The sequence below is a fragment of the Oryza glaberrima genome, chromosome 10 (genome assembly GCF_000147395.1).
Source record: "Oryza glaberrima chromosome 10, OglaRS2, whole genome shotgun sequence".
In the NCBI taxonomy this organism is placed as follows: Eukaryota; Viridiplantae; Streptophyta; class Magnoliopsida; order Poales; family Poaceae; genus Oryza; species Oryza glaberrima.
The window spans coordinates 286,619-299,484 of NC_068335.1; the positions used below are offsets into that span (position 1 = coordinate 286,619).

At 42.7% G+C, this 12,866-nt stretch overlaps 1 pseudogene; it reads right to left on the minus strand.

The window, feature by feature from the left end:
- Positions 1–2,221: 2,221 nt before the first annotated feature.
- Positions 2,222–10,522, minus strand: LOC127752580 (wall-associated receptor kinase 2-like; annotated as a pseudogene).
- Between the last annotated feature and the right edge of the window lie 2,344 nt (positions 10,523–12,866).

Below are 12,866 nucleotides of genomic sequence, written 5' to 3' on the forward strand. Positions count from 1 at the left end.
GCCTCTTTCCGGTATGTCGTGGTGGCATGTCGGCGCACGGAAACGTGTCGTGGGGCTGTGTCTTGTGGGTACAGTTGTACACCTCTGATCAGAGTAAAACTATTCGAATAGCCGTGCCCGCGGTTATGGGCGGTCGACCAGATTCACCGTGATTAGTCCCATCTTAATAAATCGACCCAATACACTGTAGTTCAGGTGGGTTGGTTGGGCCTGTTCAACGTGGTGTAGCGTTGATTAGTGGAGATTTAATGTTACTTTAATTACTCAATAGTTTTACTGTTTTGCTCAATAAAATGTTTTACAACCGCCTTTATGCAAATAGCCACAAACCATCCTTGTATCCCCTTGCACGTCTGCATCGTTGGTGTGGCTTGCTGAGTACGGTGGTTGTACTCAGCCTTGCTATTATTTCCCCCTTTTCAGAAGTGTAGTGCTTCTTAGCTGAAGACGAAGTTAGAAGACCAAGGCTCAGACCCCAGTTGAGTTTTGCCTGTGGAGTGGAGCTGAAGCCCCGCTAGGATCGCCTTTTTCTGTTGCTGCTGCTTTTGTTTCAGTGTGAGGACTAAGTGCCTCTTCTGTAAGTATTTTACGCTTTATTTACGTTTGGAACTGTATATTACTTGTCGTTTTGTGTACCCTAGCTGGTCCTGGACAGGGATTTAATACACGAAATAGTCTGGAAATTTGGGCTAAATTTCTGGGTGTGACAATCTCTCTCCCTCGTGATCCAAAAAATCGTCCGATCTACCCCCGTTGTGTGCCCTCCCCCTTCACCCGCAGACCTTCTCCCCCTCACAACCCTTTTCCTCTTTGGCGCCCTCCTCCCCGTCGCACCTCCTCTCCCCTGCGTTCCTTCCCTCCTGCGCGTTCGACGAAAACGGAACCGCCTCGTCTGGGAACGCATTTTGACGCACTCACTTGCGCATGTTCACCACCAGAGCTCGTCATTGTTGTTTCTCTCTCCGTCGGGACCATGTCGTTGTTGTTCCTACTATTTTGGTTTTCTTCATTGCTCTTCCCAGTGCCCCTCTTCTCCCCTGCATTCCCTCCCTCTTGCGCGTTCAAAGAAAACGGAACCCCCTCGTCTGAGAACGCGTTTTGATGCACTCACCCGCCCGGGTTCACCACCAGAGTTCATCATTGTCGTTTCTCCCTCCGTCGGACCATGTCGTTGTTGTTCTTGCTATTCTGGTTTTCTTCATTGTGCGTTCACCACCAGAGCTCGTCGTTGTCATTTCTCTCTGTGTCGGGACCACGTCATTGTTGTTCCTGCTATTCAGGTTTTCTTCATTGCCAACCGCCACCATCTATAGATAAGTCATATCGTGGGACACGTCTGGCCAACTTACTCGCCGCTGTTTGGTCACCAGAGAATCGGCGCCCATCTTCCTTTCTCTTTTGTTTCTTGTTTTGGCTAGGGAAGACGATGACAGTGTTAGTCGTTTGTTTCTTCATCTTTCGTTCTTCCTACGCGTTCAAGGAAAAAGTAACCCCTACATCCAATCGTGTTCATCCCCAGAGCTTGCCGTTACCCTCCCTCTATCAGTACCACGTCATTGCCAACCGCATTCATGTTAATCTGATTTTTTTTTTACCAACCTCCACCATCTATGGACGAAGGCACTATTCCTTCCTGGCCTAGCCTAACCATGCTCCTGGACCGCTCACATAATATTTAAACAATATGAATATGAATATAACAGAAAAATTCTAATTTATGTCAATGAACGGGTATATGTTCATAATTAATGCATGGATCGGATTTGCATATATGGGCTGAAATAAGTTTTTTTAAAAAATTTTTAGCTAATTTCAGTTGTTTTTTCATTTACAATATTAATTTGAGCACTATTTGATCTATTAAAAAATATTAAAATTTTTTAATTATCATTCGGGCCAAAGTTATTTGTAGTTTTATGTTGTTATTATATGATTATATTTCCTTCGGTCCAATTGTGATATATAGTTTAGTATTTTAATTTAACCATATTTCTTTCAGTCCAATTGTAATACGTGGCTTAGAATTTTAATTTATATCGATGAATGTTATTTAGAATCCGTTGCAACGCACGGGCATTGTGCTAGTTATAGAAAACATAAGTTGGATACAAATGTTTGAATACACAAATTTACTCCAAGTTAATAAAATGGCATTGATAGAATATATATATATATATATATATATATTCTTAATTTTAACTTTTCTCTCATTATTCTTGATTCAGATATTGGAAAGTTCTTAGTTGGCTGGAGTGGCTGGTGCAGAAACCGCCGCACTGCTACTTTCGCTGATTTCAGCACCAAAGCTCTTAGGAGTCCCCTCGATGCTGATCTCCTCAAAGTTTTGAGGGCTTATACTATAACTTCCTTGCCCACCCTTCCTAGATCTTCGCAGCATCACTAGTCGTTCTGCTACCTCCTTCATATCAGGTCGTTCTTCAACCTTTTCTTTCAAACACTCCATTGCCAGCCTGCCAATTTCTTCAAGGATGAGGATGTCTTCTTCAATTTCAATATCCTTGTCGAACATCATTCTCCCACTATTCTCTTTATCGTAGGACTTTTGGAACTCAATGATCAGGCTACAATTTTCACCATATATTGTTGGCTTTCTACTTATGAGTTCAAGTAGTACAACTCCAAAGCTATACACATCACTCTTCTGTGTTAAATGACCAGTCTTATGGAACACTGGGTCTATGTAGCCCATGCTTCCTACCACAAACATGGTAAAGTCTTTGTCTACAGTAAGAAGCTTGGAAGTTCCAAAGTCTGATATCTTAGGGATGAACTTATCCGTTAGAAGTATGTTGGCTGGTTTGACATCGCCATGTCGTATGGTACGATTAGTTGAGGAGTGCATGTATCTTAGACCTTCGGCAGATTCAATTGCAATGTCTAGGCGTAAGTGTAATGGTAGAGGGATATTGCCATCACCATGGAGAATATCTTGCAGATTGCCATTAGCCGCAAATTCATATACCAACATCGGAACATCCACCTCCAAGCAACAACCCAAAAGTTTGATAATGTTGTTGTGCATCATTTGCGACTGAATAATTACCTCATTTGTGAAATCATCCTTTCGTGCTTCATTTACCTCAATTGAGGTCTTCACAGCGACAATAGTATTATCTCCAAGAGTCCCCTTGTATACCTTACCAAAGCCTCCTTGACCAAGAACCTCTGAATTGTTCTTTGTAATCTTTTTTAGCTCATCTTTGGAAAAAATCTTGACATTGTCCACTTTCTGTAGTATTGAACCACCATTCTTTTTGAAATATTCATTCATTTTCCGCTTTTGAAACATCACAAGTGTGATAAGAAAAGCGACAATCAGGAAGGAAAAACCCAAGCAGACACCTACAAAGAAAACAAATTCATGTCAATTGTTATTACCATTTTGGTTTAGTTACTGATGATTCTAAAGGTTAAAAAAGCTAAATTTAGGGCATACGAAAACTAAAAATTCCCACACTATAATCTGGAAAAAGAAAATACTAGAAATTCTCACCTTAACAGGGAAAAAGATCTCAAAGTAGAATTCAATTGCAAACTCTCTTAGAATAACTACTTAAATTTAGGAGCTAGATCTCAACATGGAATTCAATTTGGGTATTAATTCAAACATAAATATGGACTATATACATATTTTTAATGCGTGTTATGCATGGATGTTAGGGATTAGATTTGTTTACGAATTGGATTTATTGTCATGCTAATCCAATAAATTGGGCTTTCCTTTTGTGGGTATTCAATTTTATTCCAACTCTTTTGGAACAAAGGAACAAAAAACGCAGAAATAGGAAAAACACGTGAAAAACTAAGAAATTTCAACATACAGTTTGTGAAACTTGAGTTATTAGATCACATGAATATGTTAGGGGAGAGAGATAGATACAAACACACCTAACAAAGTGGAGGAGAATTCAAACCTCCTTTCTTTTTCCTTTTGAAAGTATAGGAATTCTCTCCTTTTCATAGGATTTTAAGATACTTCACAAAGATGGATTATTGTTGAATTTTCTCTCCAATTAATATGAAAATTTTAGTTCTTACGTAATAATGGGTAACTTCTACGAGTGCATCCTATTAACATCAACAAATATTTCTATAATCAAATGATTCAATATTTCTCCAAAAAAAATCAACGCCGCCTTGGATTATATTATCCCTAGCAAACTACGCCCCTGTGTTGCCCTCCCGCGCGGGCAGCTCGGGGTGAAAGCCCTAGCCGCCGCCCCACCCATATCCCCCAGACCCATCTTCAACTCACCGCCGACGGAGCGAGCCGGGAAGACGGCAATAGGGAATCTTTCCCAGCGGCGAGCCACCACTCATGTGAGAGAGGTGGTGTGACATCCCGGCCCAATAAGGATTAGGCCTGTGTGGCCCATGTGAGCTGTGTGTGCATGTTTAGTACCACCTTGCTAGTTTAGCATGAGTAGAACCGACTTATAAGGCCTCTTCCCTCCAACGACATCACTCTCGGGTTAACCCTTTTACACGAAGCGAGGACGAAAGTGTAAGTGAGGTGGTGTGTGTAAGTGGGCCCGCTCGTCGGTTGGGCTGGGCTACGCGGTTCTGGAGGGAGGGCTGTTACAGGTGGCACAGCGCCGCGACCCAGCGTGGCGTTGCAGTGCAGTGGTGCAGGGATGGACAAAGGGCGAAGACGCAATGCGGCCAGGCGACGGCGTGAGGTGGCTCGTGGCGATCAGGCGACGGCTAGATTCGGTAGGTGCAATCGAATCCGTCACAACCGTGGCTGGATCCTTACCTTCACGGCCAGATCAGGCGGCGGCTTTCGCCGGGGTTTAGCAGGGGAGTGGGTGGTGGCATGAGTCGCGAAGCACAGTAAGGCCGTGGAGATGGTGAGGTGGTGCGTAGCTGTGGAGGTGCCAAGCAGCACAGCCAGTGATGGGAGGACGATGACGCAGTGATTACCCGTGGCTGCGAGACGCAGCTACGACCGATGGGATGGTGCTGCTGGCGAGGTGCGGCCGCATGATCTAGCGACGGCAGCCGATTTCAGGGCAAGGCGACGGCGGTGCAATCGGGTGGCTTATGGTGGCGGTGATGTGGGCTTGGCCAAGGTGGCTATGGCAGCGGCATGAGGTAGGGGTGTAGGCTTGCGGCGGACTCTCATCTAGATGCTAGTCCTCTTGTGGCAGTGCCTTGCCGCCATAAGATGGTCATGCTGGCTGGCTAGTGCGGGGGAGAGGGGATCCATTATTATCTCTCACCCTCGCCCTCGCCAACCCAATTGTGTGGATGGAGATTGGGTGTGCCAGACGTCGAGCTCCTACTTGATGGCCGGCCGGAGGTGAGGCATTGGCATGGTGGCTGTGCATTGAAGGTGCTCAGTTGGTGGTGGTTGCTGATGCGAGTAGGTGCATTTTTGGCATGGCGGTTGGAAGATTACGGGTAAAAGCTAGCCTATTTGGGTCGACAACAGCAACGCTTGTGGGTGCTGCTTTCCCTTGGTGCATTGTTGCAGAATCTCTCCTAGCCCCTCCCTCTAATGGATTTCTTCAGGTGAAAACCACGTCCTGTCCCAGGACGGGTGACGATGGCGGCATTCTCGGTGTCGTATCCTCCATGGAGGCATCGTTTGAGGTTCTCTTCCCATAGGGGAGCCATGTACCTATTTGTTCTTCAATAGTGGGTTTCCGGTTGTAAGCGTGATGTGTTGTTTTTCTTTTTCCTAGCTATAGACTTCCAAGGCTATAAACTTGTATTTTTTTTCTGCTATATCAATACAAAACTTTGCACTATTTTGTGCGGGTCTTTTTTTAAATATTATCCTAGCAACAACATAAGTAATGCATCTTTGTGTGACAGGTGGGTCCAAATTAGTCCAAACATATAAAATTGCAACTTCCTGATAACATACTTTAATACTGTTGTAGTTCTCCGAAATGCCTAATTCAAGTTTGTAGAAAAAAACTATTAGTTTTGATAAAATAGTTGTAGCTTTTTGAGATGTACTCTATGCAAAGTGATCAGCACCAGAAGCTTTTGTATCGATCGAGGCCTAACTTTTGCTAGTGATATGCATTTGCGTTTGATGCATCAAACCATCAATTTGTATTGGTAGTGTGTGCATGGAAAATTTTTTAGGTAAACGGCACAAGCATCTATGGTTAGCTAGCTTCATTTTTTTACCAACTTTTACACGAGAACTAATACTTACTTGCTCCGTTTCATATTATTACTCACCTTGGGTTTGTCACAGGTCGAACATCTTCAAGTTAGATTAAATTTATAAAAAAAATACTAACACATATTACATCAAATTAATTAGTTTTATTAAATCCATCATTGATTATATTTTCATAGTGTATATATTTTGTATTAAAATTGTTCCTATATATTTATGTAAACTAGGTCAAACTTAAATAAGAAGTTTGACTTATAATAAATTCAAAATAACTTATAGTATGCAATGGAGGGAATATCCTTCAAAACATAATTCATTATGGCTAACACAAAAACAAAAGGGTAAAACCCCATGCTTGCATAGGTTGATGATGACTAGTTTAATTTTAATAATTTTTAAAGACTGACACCGGTGGAGAAGTCATCTTTGGTCAGTCAGCCAAATTTCACAATAATCCCGGTTCTAATAAAAGCCGGGACTAAAAAGCATCTTTAGTCCCGGTTTAAAAGTTGAGGGGTACTTTTTTGATCTTTAGGTTGAGGGGTACTAAAAATTATTTTTACTCCCGGTTCAAGAAATTGTCAGGCTCAAGACAGACCCCAACTATTTTTACTCCTGGTTGGTATAAACAACTAAGACTAAAGATCTATTTTTAGTCCCGGTTGTTTATACCAACCGGGAGGAAAGAGCACCTCGAGCCGCGCGCGCCATCTTTATCCGCTCTCCTCTCGATCTCCTCTCCCCTCTCATTAATATTTCCTCTCCATCCCTTCCTCTCCCCTTCATTCCCCATCTGATCCTTCCTTTCCCCTTCCCCTTCCTTTCCCGTTCGCCCCTTTCCCCTCTCTGGAGCGCCGGCCGGGCGGGAGCGGCGGCGGCCGGGCGGGCGGCCGGCCAGGCGAGCGCGGCGGGTGGCCAGCCGGGCGGGAGCGGCGATGGCCGGGCGGGCGAGTGCCTGGGCGGGAGCGGCGACGGCCGGCCGGGTTAGCACGGCGGGCGTGGCGGGCGGGCGGCCGGCCAGGCAGGAGCGGCGACGGCCGGGCGCGGCGGCCGGCCGGGCGGAAGCGGCGGCGGCCGTGCTGGCACGGAGGCGAGAGGACGGGAGGCTGGCGGCACCCTCCCCTCTGCTGCCGGATTTTTTTTAATTTGTGATTCATTGGATTTGATCTGTGATGTATATGATATAAGATTGGATTTGATCTGTGATGCATGTGATATTGGATTTGATCTGGGATATATTTGAGTTGTGGTGTATTTCTTTTAGGATTTGTGATGTATTTTTTGTTTGAGAATCTGTGATGCATTTCTTTCTAGATCTGTGATGCTAGTTTTCTTTTTGGATGATTTGAGGATATGATTGAGGATATTTAGAGAGCAGATCGATTTGAGAAAAAAAAAACAACCGGGACTGTTTCCACTATCTTTAGTCCCGGTTATTTCACCCGAGACTAAAGATGGGCATCTTTAGTCCCAGATAACCGGGAGTATAGGGGGGTTCCCACCCGGAAATAAAGCCCTTTCTCCACCAGTGTGAATTAGTATGAATGCTTTGGTTTCGTAGAAATAAAATGATCATATATATAGAGGATGCTGTAATCTACTATGTGTTACGTGGACGCTAGTCCAAACACTTTTGTCGAGTAACAGTAACATGCTTTAATTATGAAAGTTACCTCAGTTATTGCTTGGAATATTTGAAAAAAATACAATTTAATCTTATAGCAAGTTTAATAATATAGCCAACTACTAGTTAAAAAAATAAACTATCATATATAGTCAATATCTAATATCAATATATATTACATCATTAATACCTAATCCACTCATCTCTCACATGATTTATTAGTCATCACTGTAGATGGCTATAAATCTGTAACCCGTTTTTTTTCTCTCTCATATCCTCTCTCCTTCATATAAGCATAAATATGATGTAGTAATTTGTACAGTCCATTTACATATTGTACTCGTTCTTATAAAGTTATTCTCTTGGTTTCCTCATGGAAGTTGATGGTTAGGACAGAGCTAATTAATTAAGTCTGGATTTACTACGTACAATCGATCCTTTTGTGCAATGATGAATCATGGATTAGCACCTTATAATCCCTTTTATATTTATGAGTTTTGCTTAAAGTGTATATATTTTGTAAAGTTTCAAATAAACACCCATTGACCTAGTTAGCTAATAATTCATTTTGTAGGTGCTTAATTATATAAAGAGTAAATTTCACAAAACCACATATACTATGACCAAACTATCATAAAACTACAGATTTAACTCGGTGTATCACAAAACTACACATTTAACACTAAATTTATCACAAAACTACACATTTAAGATGAAGTATCACAAAACTACACGTTTAGTAACTAAATTATCATAAAACTATAGGTTTTGAACCAATTTAATCACAAAGTAATAATGTTTATAACTCCACCATAACAATGGTGCTAGGGATTTAAACTCCAAAAGTTGTAGTTTTATGATAAGTTCAATATTATATATGCATATTTTTGTGATAACTTAGTCAAAATACATGTAGTTTTATGAAATTTACTCTAATATAAAATATAAGCTTGAAACTAACAAATTAATAAATGTGGAACTAATAATTAATAGAGATGCAATACGTATATATGGACGTACCAAGTGCAATTCTTGATGCAACGGGGAACTTAGGAGTGCACTGTTGTGTCTTTGCATCATTAGACTGGTAACCTGCGTGGCAGTGACACGTGTAATTGCCTGGGATGTTGTTGCATACTCCGTTACAGTGATACAGCTCGGGCGCTAGGCACTCGTTGATGTCTGCACACATATGCATGGTAGTATATATAATTCATCCGTTTGCTCGTGAATGAATTACTCCCTCCGTTTCAGACAGGTTATAATACGTTTTAACTTTTATCAAAGTCAAACTATTCTAAGATTAACTAATTATAAAAAATTTAGTAATATTTACAACACCAACATAGTTTCATTAAATCTATAATTGAATAAATTTTTATAATATATTAGTCTTGGAATAAAAAATATTACTACTTTTTTCTACAAAATTAGTTAAACTTAGAGTAGTTTGACTTTGAGTAAAGTTGAAAGTTTTATAACCTGAAACGGAGGGAGTACTAATTAAGAGTTAGTAATATAAATTGTTGTGGGCTGCATATACATATATACTCCCTCCGTTTCTAAATATTTGACGCCGTTGACTTTTTTAAATATGTTTCACCGTTCGTCTTATTCAAAAAATTTAAGTAATTATTAATTATTGTCCTATCATTTGATTTATTGTTAAATATACTTATATATATACATATAGTTTTACATATTTTATAAAAGTTTTTGAATAAGACGAACGGTCAAACATGTGCTAGCTAAAAAATTAACGGTGTCAAATATTTAGAAATGAAGGGAGTATATAATGGGTACGTACCCAGACATCCTTTGCCCTGCTTGTCATCGTAATACTCATAAGGGTTCCCATGGTAGCCTGGGAGGCACCTGCAGAAGTAACCGGGGCCGTTGGTGGAGTTGACGCACTCGCTGTTGTCGCTGACGCAGGCGTACGACCCAGCTGGTGGTTTCTTCCCCAGCGCCAGCGGAGGACAGGCCAAGTCGTCGTCGCGGATGGCCCAGTCCAGCCACACTGGCATGGTCCGGTTCAGGTCCTTATTGAGGTCAGACCTCTGGAAGACATACTCCTCCTTGGCCACGAGGAAGGCGTAGTCGCAGGGGCTGAAATCCACCTGCTTGGTACGGTTCCACGAGTCGAAGACGAGGGTGTTGTCGGTGAGGCCACCGGGGATGTCGACATGGCATCAGCCGGCACCGGCGCACTTGCCGTCTTGTGCGCTCCTGGAGTCGTTGCAGTAGGCGATGCAACCGGTGTAGTAGAGGTACGGGTATAGGCCGCCTTCACTGTTGCCGTTCTTGGTGTACACCATGGTGTTGCAGCCGAGGACGACCAGCATGTTCAGCTCATCGGAGATGCGGTACACGCCGGTCTTGTTCAGCTCTACCTCGCCGTTGAAATCTTGGGTTTTTGTTGGGTCGTCGTAGCACTTGTACGCCACCGGCAGCATCACCTTCGCCATTGGAGGCGACTCCACCGACAGGTTCTGCACCTGGATGCTCAAGCTGGTGGCCGCCAGGGTCGGCACCAAGTCGCCGCTGCCGTTCCTCGGATTGCACTCGATCTCGAACCCAACGCCGCGGGAGCAATTGGGGCCGATGCCGAATGGGTAAGGGATGTCCACGCCGCCGCACCTAGTCTGGCAGCTGCCACTACCGGCGCCGGCGGCGGAAGAACCCACAACCACAAGCAGCAACAGGGCCGCTGCTACTGCTACTGCCCTCAACGCCATCGACCACATATCTACCTATCTATCTCTACTTCTTCCTTGGCAGCGCGCCGGCCCTACACTCATATATATAGCCGCCCGGCGGCTTATCCATCATCGATCATTCATTAACTACTATACTCAGCCATGCATCTAGCTGTCATGCATGTGTCCTCCCGCTACATTCATAACTAGACCTGCAAAGTCTACCAAGTTAGTCAATATAAATTACGTATTCCAACCTTGTATAGCTTGGTTAGAAATAAAAACTTGATAGGGACCGATGTGTTAGGAGGACCCCTTTGAATGTTTCTTTTAGAAGAGCAATTATAGGGAAAAACTTGGAAGAAACATGGAGTTAACATTGCTTCAAATGTGGTGAGTGTCAATTTGAATGATAGGCAAGACCAATTCTTTTGCAAGAGCAATAAAAATGGGTTGTTTTACAAACTCCATGTATAAAGCTCTTATGTTTAATGGTGTAATACCTAGAAAATCTTTAATTTGGAAGCTAAGGATTCCTTTAAAAATTAAAATTTTCCTTTAGTATATTGAAAGGGGGTGATTCTAACAAAAGATAATCTTGCTAAAAGAAGATGGAAGGGTAGCTTGCTTTGTAGCTTTTGTAACTCTAATGAGTAAATTCAACATCTCTTCTTTGATTGCACAATGGCTAGATACATTTGGAGTGCAATCTATCTTACTTTTGGAATCAAGCAACCCCGTAATTAATAGTTCACACTTGTTTAGAAATTGGTTAAGAGGTTTTGAACCTAAACTTAAAAGACAAACTTGGGTGGGCATAGCAGCAATTTGTTGGGCTTTGTGGCTCAGTAGGAATGAGTTAGTCTTTAATGGCTACAACCACGCATCTTTCTTGCAGGTAATTTTCAAAGCAATTCAGTTGGCAAGACTTTGGTCTTTGCTTCTTAAGGAAGACGAAGGCATTGAATTAATCGCGAAATGCAAGCTTTAGAGAAGCGTATGATGGAGCTTTTCTCTACTTTTAGGTGGAACTTTAGAAGAAGAATTGAAGCTTAGCTTTTAGTTCCTCTTGCTTGTTGTCCGTCTTTAAAAACCTTTTATGCTTTACCCATGTAACGGGACAGTCTTATGTACTCGTGTTTGTGACTTTTAGGCTGTGTACACTTGACATCGACAAGGAGGTCGAGCTTAGATCGCCGTAGATCTAGGGCGAGGGAACATCAACATTGGTGATGCCTATAGATGCTCCACGCTTTCGTGAAGGTGATGCACTGACATCCCGTTCTTCGTCTTTGTGCCTTGGGCGAATTCTCTAGGTGAAACCCTAGTTCCGGATTGCTGGAATAGCGATTGTGACATCCTAGATGTCATTACCTTCTTTGAGGCATCACATCAGAGAGGTTCCATGTTGGTGTTACATCACTGGTGATTGTGTTTTCATTGGATCAGCTTGCATGGACATGGTGATTGTGATTTCGTTAGATCAGCTTGGATAGACATGGTGGTTGCAAGATATGGGCGAATGACTGATTATAGTTGAGTTGTTCTCTAACATCATCTTCCACTTTGGTCCAACGTCAGTTACCAGTGGAGAGGTGTGTGCGCTATTCAATTCATAATGGTCGGTCCCTGATTTTGAGAAAGATAAGGACTACATACAACTTATATGGCATTGCAAAGAAACAATAGTTACGTAGGTTCTCACTAATCATAGAAATAAATTTTATGTCTTTGAGGTGGTATTTTAGGTAGTTTACATGTTTTTTTTATCAAGTTATGACTTTATAATTGGCAATCATTCGTCGTGCAACCTCTATAATAATTGGTTATACCTTCTGTGAACTAAATACCAGAATGAATTTCATTATTAAAAAATAAGGAAAAGTCCATTTCACAACCCCACCCCCAAACTACAAAACCAGGTATTATACACCCTCCAACCATCAATACCGGACATTTTACCCCCATAGAGCAATGTTATATTGGTTTTGAATGCCACGTCAGCATAAGGTCTCACCAGTCAGGACTATCCCTTCCTTCTTTATCCTTCCTCTTTAGATAATCTCTCCGAGGAGCATAAGCAGCTGACAAGCTCCCTCCCTAGGTCCCCGGCATCCTCTCTTCCTATCTCCACCCCCCACGAGCTCCCACCCCCTCCGCCCGCTCCTCTAAGGTGGTCCATCGACATCCATGGTGAGGCGCATGAAGGGGAGATGTCGCGGTGAGTGACGGTGCAGGATCTGATGGGTTGACACATGGAGCAGCAAGAAGTCGAGGAGGTCACCACCACCACCTTCATGAATCACGAGCTTGTTGTCTCCGCCATGTCGTCAAGCTCAAGTTCCTCAACCCTAAGCCCCGTCACCTCTGCCGAACATAGTGT